Source organism: Mandrillus leucophaeus, unplaced genomic scaffold, assembly GCF_000951045.1.
Source record: "Mandrillus leucophaeus isolate KB7577 unplaced genomic scaffold, Mleu.le_1.0 Scaffold661, whole genome shotgun sequence".
NCBI classification, from domain to species: domain Eukaryota; kingdom Metazoa; phylum Chordata; class Mammalia; order Primates; family Cercopithecidae; genus Mandrillus; species Mandrillus leucophaeus.
In genome coordinates this window covers 1236112-1258642 of record NW_012107153.1, presented here as the reverse complement: position 1 = coordinate 1258642, position 22531 = coordinate 1236112, and the positions used below count along the sequence as shown (strand labels likewise).

Genomic DNA, 22531 nt, shown 5'->3' with positions numbered 1-22531 from the left:
ATGGAGAAACCCCGTCTCTACTAAAAGTACAAAATTAGCCGGACATGGTAGCACATGCCTGTAATCCCAGCTACTCGGGAGGCTGAGGCAGGAGAATTGCTTGAACCCAGGAGGCAGAGGCTGCAGTCCAGGCTGGGCAACAAGAGTGAAACTCCGGCTCAAAAAAAAGTACATATACTCACAACTGGAAAAATCCATTTGTAATTGACAAGTTTGCTTTTCAAAAACATACCTTCATGCTTCTGTTTCCCTGCCAGCCATGACTACCACCACTTCCTCAATTCTCCTGCCAGGAGTAAAGTCTGAGGAATGTCTTTTGGCCTGAATGAGTGGTGGAAACAGGGAGGGACATATCCCAAAGAAAAAAATATTATGGTTTTGCTAATAATATTTCCTACACTTTATCTTCTTCTTTATAATAGTGTAGAAGGGAAATTCTCAAAGGTTCATGTTCCTATCTTTAATACTATTTCTTTAGACCACAAAAAAATGCCTCTAGTTTTGTAAGAAGATATTAAACACATTCTTTGTAATAATATTCAGCCACCATAAAGTTTGCAAGTTAGGTACAAGGCAGTAGACACACTGGTGAGTGCAAAAATTCTCCTTACTTTTGAAAGGAGAAAAAGGTTGGAAATCTAAGGAAAAAGATTATCGTATTTCCCAATCCTGAAATGGAAGTACTTCAAGTATACCAAACCTCAATCATTTTATATGATGGGTGTGTGGGTGAGTGAATGAAATGAAAATCAAATACTAGGCCAGGTGCGGTGGCTCATGCCTGTAATCCCAGCACTTTGGGAGGCCAAGGCAGGTGGATCACAAGGTCAGGAGTTCGAGACCAGCCTGACCAACATGGTGAAACCCCGTCCGTACAAAAAATACAAAAATTAGCCAGGCGTGGTGGCACGCACCTGTAATCCCAGCTACTCAGGAGGCTGAGGCAAGAGAATCGCCTGAACCCAGGAGGCAGAGGTTACAGTGAGCCGAGATCACGCCACTGCACTCCAGTCTGGGCAACAGAGCAAGACTCCATCTCAAAAAAAAAAAAAAAGAGCTGCCATCTTGCGTCCCCGTGTGCGTGTGCCTGATCTCAGCTGGTCCACCCAAGATCCCCTGAGCACCAACCCTAGTCCCCCGCGCGGCCCCTTATTCGCTCCGACAAGATGAAAGAAACAATCATGAACCAGGAAAAAACTCGCCAAACTGCAGGCACAAGTGCGCATTGGTGGGAAAGGAACTGCTCGCAGAAAGAAGAAGGTGGTTCACAGAACAGCCACAGCAGATGATAAAAAACTTCGGTTCTCCTTAAAGAAGTTAGGGATAAACAATATCTCTGGTATTGAAGAGGTGAATATGTTTACAAACCAAGGAACAGTGATCTACTTTAACCACCCTAAAGTTCAGGCATCTCTGGCAGCGAACACTTTCACCATTACAGGCCATGCTGAGGCGAAGCAGCTGACAGAAATGCTACCCAGCATCTTAAACCAGCTTGGTGCAGATAGTCTGACTAGTTTAAGGAGACTGACCGAAGCTCTGCCCAAACAATCTGTGGATGGAAAAGCACCACTTTGCTACTGGAGAGGATGATGATGATGAAGTTCCAGATCTTGCGGAGAATTTTGATGAGGCTTCCAAGAATGAGGCAAACTGAGTTGAGTCAATTTCTGAAGATAAAACTTGAAGAAGTTACTGGGAGCTGCTATTTTATATTATGACTGCTTTTTAAGAAATTTTTGTTTATGGATCTGATAAAATCTAGATCTCTAATATTTTTAAGCCCAAGCCCCTTGGACACTGCAGCTCTTTTCAGTTTTTGCTTATATACAATTCATTCTTTGCAGCTAATTAAGCCGAAGAAGCCTGGGAATCAAGTTTGAAACAAAGGTTAATAAAGTTCTTTGCCTAGTTAAAAAAAAAAAAAGAAAAGGGTATCAACCTTTGGGTAACAGTAATTGCATATATAAGATGATCATGGGGCCGGGCACAGTAGCTCACGCCCGTAATCCCAGCACTTTGGGAGGCCAAGACGGGGTTATCACTTGAGCTCAGGAGGTCAACACAAGCCTGGCCAACACAGTGAAACCCTTTCTCTACTAAAAATACAAAAATTAGCCAGGTGTGGTGATGAGTGCCTGTAATCCCAGCTACTTGGGAGGCTGAGGCAGGAGAATCACTTGAACTCGGGAGGTAGAGGTTTCAGTGAGCCAAGATTGCACCACTACATTCCAGCTTGGCCAACAGAGTAAGGCTCTGTCTCAAAAAAAAAAAAAAAAAAAAAAAAAGATGATGATCATGGGCTCTTTTAACTTAGTTTATTAACAACCAACTGCCAAAGACTGAAGCATTCCAAGGCTACGTTAAAGCCCTCAGTTGTTTTGTATGTTTTCTCAGTTGTTATTTTTCCCCTAAAGTTTTTCAGTGAAGCCCTAATTTTTCAGTATTTGTCACTAATCTCAAATTAGGAACACAATGTCAAAACTGCATTGATGGCTGGTTTTAGCCCAATATTCTTTAATGTAGAGTAAACCCAATACACAGTATTTCAATAGGTATTTTTTAACACTTCTGTAGCGACAAAGTCCAACTGACTATATTCCCTAAGGGCAGAGACTACATAATCTAGTTTACCATTGTATATCCCATCTTTCATAGGTACATTTTTTTTTTTTGAGACGGAGTTTCACTCTTGTCACCCAGGCTAGAGTGCAATGGCGCAATCTCAACTCACTGCAACCTCCACCTTCCAGGTTCAAGCAATTCTCCTGCCTCAGCCTCCCAAATAGCTGGGACTACAGGCATGTGCCACTATGCCAAGCTAATTTTGTATTTTTAGTAGAGACGGGGTTTCTCCATGTTGCTCAGGCTAGTCTTGAATTCCCGATCTCAGGTGATCTGCCCACCTCAGCCTCCCAAAGTGCTGGGATTACAGGCGTGAGCCACCACTCCCGGCCTATTTTTTTCTTTTTTTTTTTTTTTGAAACGGAGTCTTGCTCTGTTGCCAGGCTGGAGTGCTGTGGCGCAATCTCGGCTCACTGCAATCTCAGCCTCCCGGGTTCAAGCAATTCCCCTGCCTCAGCCACCCGAGTAGCTGGGACAACACGCGCGCGCCACCATGCTAGGCTCGTTTTTTGTATTTTAGTAGAGACGGGGTTTCACCATGTTGGCCAGGATGGTCTCAATCTCCTGACCTCATGCTCTGCCTGCCTCAGCCTCCCAAAGTGCTGGGATTATAGGCACGATGAGCCACCGCACCCAGTCCCCCATAAGTACTTTAAATACCAGCTGATTTTAACAGCCCTAGAGAAACTTATGAAATGCATGTATACAGTTTGAACATAATTTGAGAGGGTTCACAAATCTCTATCCCATCCATGGACCCCAGCTTAAAAACCACCAATATAGTATATTTAAAATCCAACTGCATTTCTTTAATTTTATTTTACCACTGTTTTTTGTTTTTTGAGTGGGGGTCTCACTCTATCACCCAGGCTGGAGTACAATGTCACGATCTCAGCTCACTGCAACCTCCGCCTCCCAGGCTCAAGTGATCCTCCCACCTCTGCCACCTGAGTAGCTGAGACCACAGGTGAGCGCCACCGCACCAGGCTGATTGGGTTCTTTTTTTTTTTTTTTGTATTTTTGGTAGAGGGGGCGTTTTACCATGTTGCCCAAGCTGGTCTCGAACTCCTGAGCTCAAGCGATCCACCAGCCTCAGCCTCCCAAAATGCTGGGAATACAGAAATGAACCACCTAGCCCAGCCCATTAATCTTATATAATAAATCAAATCTCCCCAAAATAACCTTTTATCTCCCATAGTCACTACACAGACCACAAATTCCTTTATATGGTCAGAAATGCAGTCCCCCTTCAAGCTATATCTTGTCTCATAATGGTTTCAATTAACTAAATAAAAGACCTTAAAAATTAAACGGACCTATTTAATGATAGTGACACCAACAAAAGCTCCAAACGTCAACCAGCTAGGGGGAAAAAAAAAAAACACAAATTACTCAATGAACTATTAAAATAGCCAAGTATGAAAACAAAACTGGAAGTGCCCTTAAGATCAGATACTACCATTCACTCCCACTCAAAGAAAAAAAAAAAAAAAAAAAAAGATCTTAGTTTACAATATAGTTGTTTCCACAATTGTGCCAAAATCACTTCTCTACATTTGAATTCACCTTCAGTAATATTTTTTGAGGTGACAGCACAAGCATAAACAGGCCAGAAACATAAAATAGCTTTAAAAATCGCAATAAAAGAGTAATATTTATTTTATGAAATGACATATCAACCTCTATAAGACTTAACTCTCAAACTATGCTACAGAATCAGTTTACCTTCAAAAGTCTCTAAACTGAGTATTTTTCTTTCTTTTATAGTAACACTTCTCCCTAGTCACAAAAGGATTCATCTTCTTTCTACTGTCTTCTCAGAAAAAATTTCCACAATCCACATTTCTTCCTAAGAAAATGGTAAAGGGAACCTGAATAATACGTACTGGTTATCTTAGAGTTTTGTTTTAACTTAGGTGGCCCTCAGGAAAGTTGCTTTTCAACATTAAGACAATATAATCACCTCAGTCTAACAGCCACTTGAAAAAAATTCAACTGGAAATTCTCCTGGATTTTAAAAAAAAACACTATCTTGTCTTTTTACTATTGACCATGTACCAATAAAAACTCCCCCAAAAGGGTAAAAGTAAACAAACTCCCAGAATATGGCAATTTAAAATAATTTAAATCACTTTCATTCCCACGGAAATCCCTACAGGTCTTATTTTATTTTAGAGACAGAGTCTCGCTCTGTCGCCCAGGCTGGAGTGCAGTGACACGATCTCAGCTCACTGTAACCTCCACCCCCAGGTTCAGGGGGTTCTCCTGCCTTAGCCTCCCAAGAAGCTGGGATTACAAGCACACGCCACCACACCTGGTTAATTTTTATGTTTTTGGTAGAGATGGGGTTTCACCATGTTGGCTAGGCTGGTCTTGAACTCCTGACTCAGGTGCTCCACCTGCCTCGGCCTCCCAAAGTGCTGGGATTACAGGCATGAGCCACCGTGCCCAGCCTCTACAGAGGTTTTAAATCCCTTCTTAATGCTTACTAAGTAGGCAAGTTATTTGGTCTCTCTATGCTTCAGTTTCTTCTGAAAAAGAAGGTATTAATTAGGGTCATCATATATCCTTTCTCTCAAACAGTCCTAGTTTCTGCTATTACCTCAGCATGCCATTTGGTGAGTGCCCCCTTTCACTCACTCTTCACTTGATCTTAGCCAAAAGGCCAAGAAGCAATCCCTTTCAGGCTCAAAAGTATCCCGGCTTGAACAATAAATCATATGGTCACCCTACATCATAGAGTTATGAAGATAAAGTAAGCTAATACACACAAAGCATTTTTTAAGAGTATCTGGCATATGGTAAGAGTTCAGTTAGTATTAGTTCTTGTTAATGTTAGTCACTGTCAGTGACTTCTTATAGAAGATTTTGAACTGTATAATGAACAGTGTTCCCACAATATTCCTTCTTATAAATAAAATGATGCATTTAATGTCACACATTAAATTCTTCCAAAAAACTAAGCAGCACTAACTGCTTGAAATCAACACTAACCAATTTATCCCACAGCAATAGCAGTATCAACAGCATTCACATTGTATCACGAATTGTAATAGAGGCCATATTAGAGTTACTAACAGGCAAGTGACAGTGAAAAGTAAAACTTTATTTAGTGCCAAACCAAGTCCCTTAATATTCTAGCAGCCTGTCTCAACCAGTGTTCCTCATGTTAACTACAGAACTCAGAAAATGACTTGACTACAGAACTCAGAAAATGACTTGAGTGACTATTTCCTGAAGTCTCCCAAGAATAATACCTAACTAATATCTTTCTAGATGTGCAGGGGAGAAACTAATTTATAATATATGATGGATGCCTTGGGGAGTAATTCTGTCATGGAACACCAGTTCTTGATTTTCTTGGAATACAAAGGGGGAAATATGGACGAAAAGACTCCTCAATGAACAAAGAGTCTAAGACTGCTTGCTGTTCATCACCTGAGAAAAAAGTATTTCCTACATGTTAAAGCTTAAAGGAATGATCAATATAAATATATAAATTTGACTCATGGCAATGAAAAGCACAAATAGATACATTTGGTTTTCCTTGTCTCCACAAATTTATCTTAGGTCAGAAGTCCAACATCCAGAATTCCTTCAGATAAAAAAAACTTCAGTTACAATTTAAAAAAAAACAAATAACAAATAAACAGGAAGACCGGGCGGGCGTGGTGGCTCACGGCTGTAATCCCAGCACTTTAGGAGGTGGAGATGGGTGGATCACCTGAGATCGGGAGTTCCAGACCAGTCTGGCCAACATGGGGAAATCCCATCTCTACCAAAAACACAAAAAATTAGCCGGGCGTGGTGGCACACGCCTGTAGTCCCAGCTACTTGGGAGGCTGAGGTGAGGGAATCGCTTGAACCTGGGAGGTGGAGGTTGCTGTGAGCCCATCGTGCAACTGCACCACAGCCTGAACAACAAGAGCAAAACTCTGTCTAGGGGGGAAAAAAAAAACAGAAAGGAAAAAGAAAACTGAGACTAAGATACCGATCACTAATGAACCTAGTAACTTGGGGCCCTGATATTAACTATTTATCACCTGATAACAGTAACAACAAGAAAACTTAGTAGTGAAAGATGAACTAAAATAGGAAGTATAAGCAAACAGGAGACATTAATAGAATAAAAAAGTATTTTCAAGGTACAATTAGATAACAAAAAATCCCCCTAAAGAACCAGAGTGCTGAATTATTAAAGATTAGCCTGAACGTTTTACTTCAAATCTAACCACTCAATAAAACAAGCTGAAGGACTGGGGAACATTTCTCAGAGACAATCTCCATTTTAAATAGAGCATAAATGACATAAAAGAAAAAATATCTATGAAATCATTTCATGTCTCATATGATTTCCCCCAAAAAAATTCAAGAATATAATTCATTATCCCAAAAACTTTAATAAGCATAAGCAAACAAAACCAACACTTAGATTTATTTCAACTACTTCTGCTACTATTAGAAGACAATATAGACCTCAGGCAGCAACTCATCTGACTCTGGGTAAAAATCTGTATTTACCTTGCACTATACATGAAAAAGAGTCTTGATTTTGTAAAATTAAAATAAGAATGCATGCTCTCTGATGACAGATAGCCCAAGACCTAAACCAGGTAAGGGAAACAACTGAGTTTTAACAAAAAAGCACAAAGGTTTTGAGGCCAGGCTAATCAGAGTGTGAATCCAAAGCCGTCAATTATCATCATGTGACTTGGGACAAGGCATTTACTCTCTAAGAGCGTCAACTTCCCCATGTGTAAAATGATGAGGACCGCCTATCTTGCAAAGTGGTTGAGAAGATTAAACAGAAGATTAAAACAAGGTTACTGGTATACAGTAGGAACTTAAATAGCAGTTAAACTAAGTTTCTTAGAATGCTTCAGGTTTCAAAAGTTATTCTTGCAAAAACGTAAATAGGACTTGTTTTCCCCCTCCTTGAATAATGTACAACAGAATTTAAACTTTTTGAGATAAGGCCTTACTCTGTTGCCCAGGATGAAGTGCAAAGGCATGATCATGGCTCACTGCAGCCTCAACCTCCTGGGGTTCAAGTGATCCTCCCACTTCAGCCTCCCCAGTAACTGGGGCCACAGGCTGCACAACCACACCCAGCTAATTTTTAAATTTTTTTGTAGAGATGGGGTCTCCCTACGTTGCCCAGGCTAGTCTCAAACTCCTGGGCTCAACAGATCTTCCCACCTTGGCCTCCCAAAATGCTGGGATTCAGAGGGTGAGTCACCACGCCCAGACAACTTATTTCTTATAAAGGACTTTTATCTTTGAGTTGTCCCTTAAATTAGGCAGAGCTTACTGAAATCTCCCTAGTTTGTCTCATCAAGCCTAGTAATGTATTTCCCAATTAAAATACAGTCATGTGCCATATAATGACATTTTAGTCCACAACAGACTGCATATAAGACAGTGGTCCCACCCGGGCACGGTGGCTCATGCCTGTAATCTCAGCACTTGGGGAGGCCAAGGCAGGCAGATCACGAGGTCAGGAGTTTGAGACCAGCCTGACCAACATGGTGAAAACCCGTCTCTATTAAAAATACAAAAATTAGCTGGGTGTGGTGGCATGCACCTGTAATCCCAGCACTTGGGGAGGCTGAGGCAGGAGAATCGCTTGAACTCAGTAGGCAGAGGTTGCAGTGAGCCAAGATCTCGCTACTCCACCCTAGCCTGAGCGACAGAGGGAGACTCCGTCTCAAAAAAAAAAAAAAGACAGTAGTCCCATAAGATTATAAGGGAGCTGCCCTATAGAGGTGTATTAATTTTTCTTTTCTATCATATTTTTATTGTATCTTTTTTGTTTTCAAACGCAAACACTTACCACTGTGTTATAACCACCTACGATATTCAGTACAGCAACATGCTGTACAGGATTGTAGCCTAGGAGCAACAGGCCCTACTATATGGCATAGGTGTGTAGTAGGCTATTCCATCTAGGTGTGTGTAAGTACACTGTATGATGCTCACAAACCAAAATCACCTAAAGATGCATTTCTCAGAAGGTATGCCCGCCATTAAGCAATGCATGACTGTAATAAAAAACAGACCAGCTGGGCACAGTGGCTCACGTCTGTAATCCCAGCACCTTGGGAGGCTGAGGCAGGCAGATCACCTGAGGTCGGGAGTTCGAGACCAGCCTGACCAACACGGAGAAACTCCATCTCTACTAAAAATACAAAATTAGACGGGCGTGGTGGCGCATGCCTGTAATCCCAGCTACTCGGGAGGCTGAGGCAGGAGAATCGCTTGAACCCAGGAGGCAGAGGTTGCAGTGAGCTGAGATCGCACCCTTGCACTCCAGCCTGGGCGACAAGAGCGAAACTCCATCTCAAAGAAAAGAATACACCATTGACATTATTCATCCTCTCTTTCTTCAGCAGAAGGAATGTAAAACAATCTCAATAATCTCTTCTTGGCCAGGCACAGCGGCTCTGCCTGTAATTCCAGCACTTTGGGAGGCTGTGGTGGATGGATCACCTGAGGTCAGGAGTTTGAGACCACCCTGGCCAACATGGTAAAACCATGTCTCTACTAAAAACACAAAAAATTAGCTGGGCGTGGTAGCGGGCACCTATAATCCCAGCTACTGGGAGGCTGAGGCAGGAGAATCGCTTGAACACGAGAGGCAAAGGTTGCAGGGAGCCCAACATCACGCCACTGCACTCCAGCCTGTGCAACAAGAACAAAACTCGTCTCAAAAAATAAATAAATCTCTTCTTGACTTACTACAATAACCATACGTAAAGACTCCTTGGTGTCTACTGGTGAGTATCAAAGATCTATAGCAAGCATACATTAAAAACACAATTCAGATAGCAGATTACCACAGCTGCTGAAGATGTGTAGATTTTTAAAAGGCATATACACAAAAATTAGACTCCACCAAGCAAAACCACTTACAATGAAGAAATATAAAATTTGGGTAAATTAAACGTAAAGCAGGCAACTCAAGAGACTGAAAAATCAAACTGATAATTTTCCTTTCTCACATATCTTTGCCGATCAGAACACACGATAACCATCATTTATGATACACAGAAACATAAAGAATTATTACACAGGGACAGTATTGAACCACGAACTAAAGTCCTGAACATATAGCCAATGCAGAAGAATAAAAAGAACTTTTTTTTTTGTAGACTGAGTCTCGCTCTGTCACCCAGGCTAGAGTGCAGTGGCGCTATCTCAGTTCACTGCAACCTCTGCCTCAGCCTTCCAAGTAGCTAGGACTACAGACACGTACCACCACGCCCAGCTAATTTTTGTATTTTTAGTAGAGATGGGGGTTTCACCATGTTGGCCAGGCTGGTCTTGAACTCCTGATCTCATGATCCGCCCGCCTCAGCCTCCCAAAGTGCTAGGATTACAGGCGTGAGCCAAGGCACCCAGCCAAACACTTTTAAAATAGCCTGTCTTTAAAGTTCCTTCCTTACTCTCCAACAATCAGTATATACTGATTGCATATACTCCAACATCAGTACATACTGATGCCCACACCTGAGACTATCCCTCTCCCTTGCTATTCTCCCCAACTCCCAAAATGGTACTCCATTATATAGTAAACTGTAAGTTTTAGTTTTTTAATTTTTTTTGAGACAGGGTCTTGCTCTGTTGCCCAGGCTGGGTGCAGTGGCGCAATCATGGCTTACCGCAGCCTCTATCTACCGGGCTCAGGCAATCCTCCTGCCTCAGCTTCCCAAATAGCTGGGACCACAGGTGTGCACCACCACATCTAATTTTTAAATTGTCTGTAAAGATGGGGGTCTCCCTATGTCGCCCAGGCTGGTCTTGAACTCCTTGGGCTCAAGTGATCCTCCCACTTCGGCCTCTCAGCCTCCCAAAGTGTTGGTATTACAGGTGTGAGCCACTGTGCCCAGTCGATTTTGGTTTAAGTTCAAAAGTCAACTTGCAGCATCAAAAACTGAAGTCTGCCATCTATTATAAAGAACCCAAAGCAGAAAGATTATGCTATTCTCTGTTTACTACCTTCCCACATATGACTGTGGGTGGTATCAGTTAAACATGTACAATATTAAGCATTACTAAACTGCATATTTTCACATCTAACCCTAAATTCCCAAAGGAATAGATCTGAGCCTTAGCCGGTCTCCCAAGCCCATCCCATTCATTTTAATTCATAAGTCCTCAGGTGACCGCAGAAGTCAATAAAGCTGAAAAAGAAATGTAGAATTTGATTTCAAGAAAATCTTATTTGAGCGTTTGGGCTTTAAAAAATCCTAACTAAATATACTTGAAAGTTACCAAAGTCATCATGTGTTGGTGTATTAGTTTAGCTATTGCCTCACCACAATAAAATAAATCTGATGCCACAATCCTTACCATCTACTAAGAATATTTGTATATGAATAAAAATTTGAAATATGTCACCTATTTTCCTTTAACATCCTTCTAAAGCTAAAATTCTGAATATGAAATACACAAACAGATTAATAACAGTCATAAAATGTCTGTTCCCAGTTTGGGGTGAAATTTTGCTATAAATTATATATCCATTATTTTGGATTCCTTTCAGAACTGTGATATATATTTTTAAAATGTATCTCCTAGGGGGGAAAAAATAAACCTGACACTGAACGTACAAAACTGCAGGGGAAAAAAAAGAAAAAAAAGGCACTTACCTTAATAGAATTTAGGAGCAGTTCACGAATACACTAATTAAGGGAGACCAAGGATTTTCATTGCAACACATTTTTACTGTTTATGGGTAATGGTCAGAATGTTAACAGAGAATACTGAAATATTTTACATATCAACTTCTAACTAGTTATAGCACCAGATCCTTGGGGCGTGGGGTGATTTAAACCATTTTAAATGTAAACACTCATTTTCATATCAGTTAAAAAAAAAAAAAAAGAACCCACTCCACCCTCTCTGCCAGTCTCTGATACACCTTAGAATACTATAGTTACTTCACAGTGGGAAGGAATAGCTAATAAGTACATTTCTTTTCCAACCCGCTTCTCTACCTAGTCATTAAACACCAAATCCTGAAACTGAATTCAGCTACCTAGATCTTTCTACCAGGAATGTTCCCTATGGTACCTCAATCCCTTCCACTGTCACTTACTGCAACTGCCAAAGCCCCTCCTATTAATAGTAAATCCCTTTCATACTGACTCACTGTAACTCCAACTTGATGAAATAGACACCAAGCAGAATTTACAAAATTTGCAAATGGAATTTTCCTGTTTTCAAAGAATTAAAAAGGAAACTAAAAGTAGAGCACATTCAGGCTAAACTATAAACATTTAAAGTTCAACCAATTTGTTGAACTTTATTTATGTTGCCTGTTTTATACTAGTTCCTGTTTAAACGTTTTTTTTTTTTTGAAAGTTTTGCCAAGTATTGTGTAATCACTTACACAAGGCTAAACTTCCCATGCAAGTAATTTTGACATGTAAATATAAACTTAAGTCATTACCCCCAAGACTGTAAGACAATCTGGAAATTCTTCTGCAAAACAAAATTTCTCTTAAACTATGGAAATTTTTAACAGCATACACAAAAGTAGAGAGAATGATAGTAACAATGAGCGCTTCTGTATTCATCCAGCTACAACAATCAACTCAAGGCCACTTCTGTTTCACACCTACCTCCTACCCACTCCCTCCTCTTATTATTATCTTCAAAAATAATTAAGAGGAAGATACTATGTTCTCTAAGTACACTTCTACCCAGAGATAGCAAAAGTATCAAAAACTAGCAAGTTAAGAAGTCAAAATCCAACAATGTAACTATACAGCCGCCTTACACAATTCCTTGGTAGGTGATAAATTTAAGAACTCAGTTAAACACAAAGATATAACCATCTTTAAGAATTTTAACGAAGTCCATAAAACCCAAAGGGCATATTTAAAATTATACCTAAAAAAACAAATAGGGAAATGTGATGAAAACGGACTTAAACATTTGCAATTAACTTACTTAACGTGGCACCTTAGTTCAAAATGAAAAAAATCGACTATTTAACATAATGTGCCATAAAACTGCAATTCAACCACTTGAAAAACTGCTGAACACTTACATACCTTAAACTGGTCCTTCTGATCCCTAATTATAGATTGATATCAATGTAGAAAGAAAACCAGGCATTTTAACGTAAGTGGTTGAAAATGTTGAAAATTAACCCCACTGTTCATCGTAAAGTATATGAGAGCAAGCCTAAACTACCTGAATTATATGTCATTAAACAAATGCATCCACTTCCCAGGGCCTTTTTTTTAACAAAATAAGTTCACATATACCCTTAAACGTAACGCGCTAGGCTACAGACAGAATTAGGAGACCGCCTCCTGCTTTTGCTCCTAACCAATACGCAGAGAGAGAAGGTTGGCAGAAAAGTGCTGCGAGGACAGTAACAAACACCAGCAGCTCCCGAGCAGGCCCTGCTAGAGCCAGGAATGACGCACTTCGGTAACCCGACTCTTTCTCCCCTCCACCCCCGCCCCCAGCAGCGGTGCTGACACCGCCAACAGCCCGGAGTAGGAAAAAAGACAACAGAAAAAAGGCAGAGGTTGGACCGCACTAGGTTTCATCAAGAAACCTCGATTATTCCTCTTTCGACACTAACCACTAGGACTAAACAGGAAAAGAAGCTTCGTGCTTAAGCAAGTCCCATCATGGTGGTTTAAGAGTCACTAAATTAAGCTGATAATGAGTCCAATCCACAGAGACAAATACAGGGTGTGGCTGCTGTGAAATACGGCGGTCCGTGGGAGAAAAGGGGTATGGAATTTACACTCCAGTGTGAAGGGAAGATGGGGCTTTACGGTGGGAGAAGGGGGTGGCCCGCGCATTTTAAGGAACCATTGCAAACCAACACAAGCGTCTCGTTTACTTAAATCCAACCTTACAGATCAAAAGTTTCCAATAGATATATCATGTAAACTGTAAATTAACATCTAATCCAACACCATGGCCCTCAATTTAAAAACTACATCCAAGAGAAAGGAGGGAGAGAGAAGAGGGGTGGTAAGCAACAACATAAAAAACATTCTAGGCCACGGAAGAGAAAGTCTCACAAACCGGATGAAACTACTAATGCAATATTAAAAATTAAAGCCGAGCACTGAAGCACGAAAATCACACGATAACCCATTACAGTTAAGGATTAAAAATAAAATGACATATGCAACAAGGGGGAGCGGAAACTAAATGTCGAAAGTACAGCGGTTTATAAAAAACTAAAGGCAAAACAAGACATTCTCGCGACGGGGGGAAAAAAGGCCGAAATCAACAATACGTTCACAATTCTAGGCCAAAAGAAAATGGGAACGGGGCTCAAAGTTTTGCGGAACTACTTGATGCTGTTTCCCACACCTTCTCTCTCCCACGGCCCATCCGACCCTTTTCGTCCCCAAATCGCCGTCCGCAGATCTCCGGATCCAGGGGAGAAGAAAAAAGAAAGTCGACCCCGAGCAAGAATAAAAGTGTGGAGTGAAAACGCACAGGCTGCCTACCTGGGGCAAGGATCAGCTCAGTTCGTGCCTTGAGAAAGACAGTGCGGGTGGGGGTGGGAATGAAAAGCAGCACTAAAACTAAAACAAAAGTGGCGCCAAAACCCCCCAACAAACAGCCTTCCACTCCCGCCCTTCCCCCCTCCGCCCATGCCAGGCAGGCAGGGCCCCCTTCGGGGCAAGGTCTGCGCGCGGGGGCCAACACCGCCAGACCCCAGCCGATTTAGAAAATTGTTGCCCGAAGAAAACTGACCGAAGTCGGGCCTCGGAAGGGATGGAGAGATCGATGCCAATCGCCTTCCCCAGCAGTTCCCCCACCACGCGCTGGAGATGATGGGGCGGGGGAGAAGCAGAGGGGCCCGTCACATGAATGTTGTTCCCTCTCTAGGAAGGGAGGAAGAGAGGGAGGGAGGGGGGAGGGAGGGAAGGAAGGAGGGGAAGGGAGAAGGGAGGGGGCACGAGGGAGGGGTGTGATCAGAGTAGATTTTCCCTCGCCTCCCTCGGTCCGAGGCCCAAATATACACAACTGAGCCTCCTTTCTCCCCTCCCCCCTAGGTTCCCAGCACCACCATTTTGCTCTCTGCCTTCCCCTCACCGCGACACCGCGCTCTCCCCAACCCCAACCACAGCCTCCCGGCTTTCCTCCCCCGACTACGGCTCGCACCCCACCCCACCTCCAGTTCGGGCTCTCCTAGGCTTATGAGCCTGCCGGAGAAAAGGAACCTAAATCTACTGCTACACAGAGAAGCGGAGCCTCCATCTTGCGCTGCTCCGCGTTCTCCATTTTGGGCCACCCATGGGGGGGGGGTCTCCGTAGAGGCCCCGAGGGAGAGTTGGGCGAGGGAAGGAAGAGAAAATCTTCAGCGAGGGTAGTCGAAAAGAAGAGCCCTGCGGTAGAAAGCCACTCTAGGAGTAGGAGGTAGGGAGGAAGGGGGGCTGGAAGTTCCTTGTAAGTGTTGGGGTAGCGACTTGGGGGGAGAAGAGAGAAAGGAGGGCCGGGGGCGCCGCGGGGGCGAGGAAGATCCTCCCGCGTGGACTCTGTCCCCCACTCCATGGCTGCCCCCCATGGGGGCGAAGGAAGCAGAGGGGAAATTCAATGGCAACAGAGTGCCCAACCTTTTTCCCTCCCAACTCCTCTCTCTCGCCCTGTTTCAACCATACACACCTCACGGTGGGCCCCGCGCCCTCCGGGTGCCCCTCCAAACTTCTAGAAGCTTCGCCTCCGCCATTTTATAACTTACCTCCCCCCTCAGCGTACACAGAGGCAGCAACGAGACTGTTCGCCTCCCCCACTCCTCCTTCTTTCTCAGGCCGGGGGCTTCTTCACCCCTGGGCTGGTACAAGATATTTTTCCCCTTCCTCTTCTTTACACCCTCGAATTCTACTCAGGGACGGAAGCTCCCGCGGTTCTAGAGCGGTGGGGGGTTTTGAAAGTGGCGGTCGGATCCGGCGGGGTTTTTTTTTCTTTTTTTTTTTTTTTTTTTTTGGTGGCGCTTCGGGATTGTTTGGGGTGTTCGCTCTTCGGCGACTTGGAGGCGAATGGAACGCGCAGGCGCCATCTGTCGGCCACGAACCCGCGCCCGGCTCCCGTTGGGAGGGAGCGGCATCTAGCGGCAGAGAGTTGCCACTGCAACGCCTGGCTCCCAGCCCTCCCACCCAGCGTCCTCCTCCCAGTCACCGACCAATCGTGGCCGACTGACTCCCGGGTTCAGCGTCTCCGACGCCGCCCGCAAACCAGGCGCCCGCAGGGGCGCGCCGCCGAGTGGGGTAAACAAGGTGCCGTGCCCGCGCCTGACTTACTCATTCTTTTGGCCGCCCTTCCGCCGCGGACCCGATCGAACCGCGGTTTTTCTGTCATTAGTAGGGTGTCGAGGGGAGGGCGGTAAGAATGTCCGGCGGAGCCCCGGGCCGTGGGAATCCAGAGGCTGGCTGGACTCGCTCGGGGACTCGTTCCCCGGGCCCCTGCGCTCCTCGCGCGGCGCTAAGGTGGCAGCCTAGTCGGGCATCACCCTTCGAAGTCCCCTCTTCTGACACACCCCAGCGAGGGGCCTGTGGCCCTAGTTCCCGGACCTTCAATGCCCCCTTGTCCCTACCCCTTCCCACCAGAAGAACCCAACTCGCTTAACTCTGGCACCTGATCCTAAGTGGTTTAATGGGGCTGCTTGGGCTAGATCGGGGGCGGAATAGTGGTTGGTTTTGTTTTGTTTTTTGCTTCGGGTGTGGAGAGAGAGCGAGCTGATTCTCCACCAGGAAGACCTGGCCCTGGAAAAGAAAGAAAAATTGTTTTGCTTTACAGCCCACTGGTCCCGTCTCCGAGAAAACGTGGTCTGTGTCTCCAGGGTCTAGGAGTCCTAAGGAACTGGACTACTAGGCTAGGCCGGGCGCTCGACCAATTTGTTCGCCACTCTCGGGGCAGGGGAAGAGATACGACCGAGCGAAGTGGAGGGAAATCGAAATGTGGGCAAAGGAGTGTGGGGGGACCCCGCCTCCCCCGCGCATCCACTGCCTTCCTGGGCGGGGGCAGGAGCGCGAAATTGTTGAGAATTTAGGTTACTTCGCATCCTGCCTTCCCAACCCTCCCCCAAGATGTTTGAAGTGCGAAAAGACCCTTTCTGCTCCTCCGACCCCTGTTAACTAAAATCTTTGTCACCCTTATTTTTTTATTTGCTTCGAATCCAGTGTACTGGACCTTTGACCGCCAAGAGCTCTTTACTCGGGGGAGAAAAACTCGGGGAGGGCCTATCCCATCCAAAGCGCCGCTTTTTCCTTAGACAGGAAGAAGTGACCTATTACAGTGCCTCCATTGCTGTTATAGAAGTTCGTAGATTCATAAAATATTCTTTGCTTAAGAAGTCTTCGTTTCTGTTCCTTCTGTGAAATTTTGGTTAAAATATTTCTTAAATATTAAACTACATTTCAATTAGAAGAAAAGGAATAAAACGTATTAATAACAAAACAAATTTTCCAACTGAGAAATAGGGTGAGCCCTGTGTAAATCATGAAGCCTTCACCCCGATATCACTTCTAAAACATTCCTAATGCAATAAAACGATTATTTGCAGTCCTTAAATTATATTCCTTCCATATCTCTTGTTAGTTTCTCTCCCATCCTCTGTGCTTATTGTTTTTACTGCAACTTTACAAAAAGAGTTATAGTAGATTTAATCAACTGGACAATAAAAGTTAAACAGAAACATCTAAATATCAATAACAAGAAGTAAAATCTGAGACATTTGTACTTACCTCTAAAGCTTTGGAGAGTGGAATACTATTCAAAATAAATTTCCATTTCTTTTATAGACCATCTTTGGTAGAATGCTATACAGTTTTTAATAGATTCAAGTTACAGAATGATGCAGCTAGAACATTAAATAGAGAGTAGTGGAAAATTTACAGTTATATAAGTTAATGCAAAATTCCACTTGAAGTAATAGAAAAATTGGGCCGTGTACCAAGTCATTTTTACATTAATTTAGTTCAATTGTGCCAATTTAATCTCAATTGATATTAAATGATTTCCTGTCTTAGTATTAGCTGAAAACTACTGATTTTCTGCTCCAAACATCACATTTATAGTACATTGTACAAATAGTTTTTTATCTGTTTTATAAATTTGTGTTCTCAGTTAATTATCTATGTAGCAACTGAGATTTTAAACAATTTTATGCTTAGAACAAAACTGAAAAGTTCTTCTGTTTAGCAAATTAGCTCTTATTTTGTGAAAAATACCACTGAAGATTAATAACAAACTGGTATAACATCAGAAATAAATGTCGTAGCACATTTTTACTAATATTTAAGAATATTTTACAGTAACCTTTTTTTTGTTAGAGCTCTTTCAAAAACATACTTGTCAAGACTTCAATATGTACAGAATGCTAGGTGCTCCAGTCCTATCATAAGAAGTGGAGTTTATTTCATGGGGTACTGTAACACCTAAGCAATTCACCCTTTGAATGTGAGGACAAAGGGAGAAAATGCCATCAAACAAAATATGAAATAATGAAAAATGAAATAACTGATGGAAAATAATGTTAATCTTGTTTGTAGCATGTTCTTTATGAGATAATATTGTAAAGGCAGAAGCTTTGGGTGCCTAATAAGAAAAAAGGAGAGTTGAATAGTTAAAACTTACAAACATCTGATACTGCAAGACACTATGTGATGCAGAAATGTTCTGGTCACAAGAAATTCATATGCCACAGTATAACAAAGATAATCCTCCAGGTTTACCATAGTTGGACTAAAACATCCCACAGTTCTCTTTGCTTTAACTCCATGCAAATGGAACAAACTTCTGATTATAAATTAGGTTTTCCAGACAGTCTCCTCCTCTGTACAGCATATGTATGTTTTTTATATTTTCTTTCTTTTTTTTTTTTTTTTTTCTTTTTCTGAGACAAAGTCTTGCTCTGTCACCCAGGCTGGAGTGCAGTGGCTCCATCTCAGCTCACTGCAACCTCCGCCTCCGGGGTTCAAGCAATTCTCCTGCCTCAGCCTCCTGAGTAGCTGGTATCACAGGCACGCGCCACCACGCCTGGCTAATTTTTGTATATTTAGTAGAGATGGAGTTTCTCCATGTTGGTCAGGCTGGTCTTCAACTCCCGACCTCAGGTGATCCGCCTGCCTCGGCCTCCCAAAGGGCTGGGATTACAGGCGTGAGCCACTGCGCCCAGCCCATTTTTTATATTTTCAAACACTATTCTAACCATAAACCCCAGAAACCAAAAAGTAGATAAATAAATTTAAGTCCACAGAAATTAAAAAATTATGTATACCAAGACACCAGAAACAAAGTCAAAAGATAAGCTAGAAACTGTGAGAAAATATTTGCTGTATGGATGAAAAAAGCTAATTTCTTCAAGATATGGAAAACTGTCAAAATCAATAAGGTAAAATTTAAAACTCCAGGAGAAAAATGGATAAAGGATATAGTCTACTTGTGGGAGAAGAAATACAGATGGCTAGGCCAGGCGTGGTGGCTTACACCTGTAATCCCAGTACTTTGGGAGGCCAAGGCAAGCAGATCACAAGGTCAGAAGATCGAGACCATCCTGGCTAACACGAGGAAACCCCGTCTCTACAAAAAATACAAAAAATGAGATGGGCACGGTGGCACGCACCTGTAGTCCCACCTACTCAGGAGGCTGAGGCAGGAGAATCGCTTGAACCCAGGAGGCAAAGGTTGCAGTGAGCCAAGATGGTGCCACTGCACTCCAGCCTGGGTGACAGCGAGAATCCATCTCAACCAAAAGAAAAGAAATAAGAAATACAGATGGCTAATACATATATAAAATAGTGCTCAACTTCATTTGCCACTAAGAAATGCAAATTAAGGCCGGGCGCAGTGACTCACACCTGTAATCCCAGCACTTTGGGAGGCCTATGCGGGCAGATCACAAAGTCAAGAGATCGAGACCATCCTGGCCAACATGGTGAAACCCTGTCTCTACTAAAAATACAAAAATTAGCTGGGCGTGGTAGCTCACCTGTAGTCCCAGCTACTCGGGAGGCTGAGACACGAGAATCTCTTGAACCCAGGAGGCTTAGGTTGCAGTGAGTCAAAATCGTGTCACTGCACTCCAACCTGGCAACAGAGCGAGACTCCGTCTCAAAAAAAAAATAAAATAAATGCAAATTAAACACAAACTCTCCTACCAGATTGCCAGAGATTTAAAATGTTGATAATACTTAGCGTTGGTAAAGAACTGAGAACTCTCATATATCATTTAGGGGAGAGTAAATTTAAAAAAAAAAAAAAAAACTGAAAAATAAAAATTTTAAAAAGGTCGGGTGCAGTGGTTCACATCTGCAATTCTAACACTGGGAGGCCGAGGCAGGAGAATCACTCGAGCCCAGCAGTTCGAGACCAGCCTGGGCAACATAGCAAAACCGCATCTCTACAAACATTTTAAAAACTGGAGAAAAAGTTGAAAGTATTTCGGGGCAGTTAAATGTAAAATTGATCTAGCAATTCCATTTCTAGGAGTCTGCCATACAGATATGCTCATACAAATTATACAGAAATATATATAGAAAGATTTTCATTATAGCTTTGTAATAGAAACTGACAACAATAGAAATGGTCATCATCGGGGGGACTGAGTAAAGAAATGATGATACATCCATACAATAGATGCATTGGATAATGGTGGGCATACAATAGTCCTATGCCCACCATTAAAACAAGTATATACTTATCTATTAATATTGCAAATATGGGCCGGGCGCTGTGGCTCACGCCTGTAATCCCAGCACTTTGGGAGGCCAAAGCAGGTGGATCATGAGATCAGGAGATCAAGACCATCCTGTCTAACACAGTGAAACCCTGTCTCTACTGAAAATACAAAAAAATTAGCCAGGCATGGTAGCGGGCGCCTGTAGTCCCAGCTACTCGGGAGGCTGAGGCAGGAGAATGGTGTGAGTGAACCCGGGAGGCGGAGCTTGCAGTGAGCCAAGGTCGCGCCACTGCACTCCAGCCTGGGCAACAGAGTGAAACTCCATCTCAAAAAAAAAGAATTGCAAATATGTCTAAGATATGAGAAAAAATCAAGTTGCAATTACCTGTATACTGTGATCTCATTTTGGAATATATATATTTATATACACATGTATTTGCTTGCATATGCATAAAACTTTTTTTGATAGAGACGGCATCTCACTATGTTGCCCTGGCTGGTTACGAACTCCTGATGTCAAGCAATCCTCCTGCCTTAGTCTCCCAAAGTTCTGGGATTACAGTCATGAGCCACCAGGCCCAGCCAAAACATTCTTGAATATACAGGAAACCTAACAGTTACTACTCAGAAAAGAGACAGTACAGTTCCATGACTTGTCATTTTACTTTTCATCTTATACATTTCTACCTTATTTTATTTTATTTTATTTTTTTTACAGTGAGCATATATTACTTATGGAAGTTTTAAGAATTTATACTGGTTGCTCCAGAAAACAGTTTGGCACTTTCCTACAAAGTTAAATACATACTTACCATCTGACCCAGCAATCTCAGTCCTGAGCATTTATCCCAAAGAAATGAAAATTTATGTTTACACAAAAACCTGCACACAAGTACTTATAGCAGCTTTTATTTGTGATAGCCAAAAACAGAAAACAACCAAAATATCTATCACCTGGTAAATGGTTAAGCAAACTGGTTCCATCATGGAATGGAATACTATTCAGCAATAAAAAGAAACTATTGGCCAGGCACAGTGGCTCACGCCTGTAATCCTAGCACTTTGGGAGGCCAAGGCGGTTGGATCTCCCTAGGTCAGGAGTTTAAGACCACCTTGGCCAACATAGTGAAACCCCATCTCTGCTAAAAATACAAAAATTAGCCAGGCATGGTGGCAGGCACCTGTAGTCCCAGTTACTCGGGAGGCTGAGATGGGAGAATTGCTTAAACCCAGGAAGCGGAAGTTGCAGTGAGCCGAGATCATGCCACTTCACTCCAGCCTGGACGACAAGAGCGAAACTCTATCTCACAAAACAAAGAAAAAGAAACTATTGATACATACAAAAAACTTACATGGGGCCCGGCACGGTGGCTCACGCCTGTAATCCCAGCACTTTGGGAGGCCGAGGTGGGCGGATCACAAAGTCAGGAGTTCAAGACCAGCCTGACCAACATGGTGAAATCCCGTCTCCACTAAAGATACAAAAATTAGCCGGGTGTGGTGGTATGCGCCTGTAATCCCAGCTACTGGGGAGGCTGAGGCAGGAGAATCATTTGAAACCTGGAGTCGGAGGTTGCGGTGAGCCGAGATCGCATTCCGGCCTGGGTGACAGGGCGAGACTCTGTCTCAAAGAAAAAAACTTACATGGATCTGAAGGGCATTATGCTTAGTGGGAAAAAAAATCTCAGAGTTACAATGATTCCATTATAAGATATTATCAAAATGAAAAATTATAGTTATGGAGGATAGATCAGTGGTTGACAAGGATTAGGGTTGGGAAAAGACTGTGAGTATTAAGGGGTAACATGAGAGAGTTTTTTGTGGTGATGGAACAATTGTGCATCCTGATTTTGGTGATGGTTACTCAAATCTACAGGTGATAAAATTTTAGAGAACTACAAATACACACACATAAGTACATGAAAAAACCAGGTGAAATCCAAGTAAGGTCTGCACTTGAGTTGATAGTGTTGTATCGACTGTCAATTTCCTGTATTTGACAAGGTGCTATTGGGGCAAAACTTTGTGAAGGGTACCTGGGAATTCTCTCTACTATTTTTGCTACTTCTTGTAGCAAACTAAACTATTTCAAAATAAAATAGTCCTAAACTGTTTCAAAATAAAAAGTTGTAATAAAAATAATTAACTCGGCCGGGCGCGGTGGCTCAAGCCTGTAATCCCAGCACTTTGGGAGGCCGAGACGGGCGGATCACGAGGTCAGGAGATCGAGACCATCCT

General features: G+C 42.8%; 1 protein-coding gene, 1 long non-coding RNA gene and 1 pseudogene across 8 annotated transcripts in view; 2 read left to right on the top strand and 1 right to left on the bottom strand.

The window, feature by feature from the left end:
• STAG2 (stromal antigen 2) overlaps positions 1 to 15643 on the bottom strand; it is a 137329-nt gene extending 121686 nt beyond the window's left edge. For 3 of the 6 annotated variants that reach the window (XM_012001504.1, XM_012001508.1, XM_012001506.1), the window contains exon 1: positions 14368 to 14518. The gene's annotated coding sequence lies outside the window, so the exon portion shown is untranslated. Of the gene's footprint in view, positions 1 to 14367; positions 14519 to 14788; positions 14913 to 15355 lie in introns of those variants that run through there. The other 3 variants (XM_012001505.1, XM_012001507.1, XM_012001503.1) reach the window with 3 other exon arrangements.
• On the top strand, positions 1062 to 1913 carry LOC105554874 (annotated as a pseudogene). Its single transcript, XR_001008395.1, has one exon. The product of XR_001008395.1 is annotated as a transcription factor BTF3-like (transcript).
• LOC105554876 lies at positions 14883 to 16966 on the top strand. Its single transcript, XR_001008396.1, has 2 exons — positions 14883 to 15033; positions 16794 to 16966. It is a non-coding gene; the product is annotated as an uncharacterized LOC105554876 (long non-coding RNA).
• Positions 16967 to 22531: the final 5565 nt, after the last annotated feature.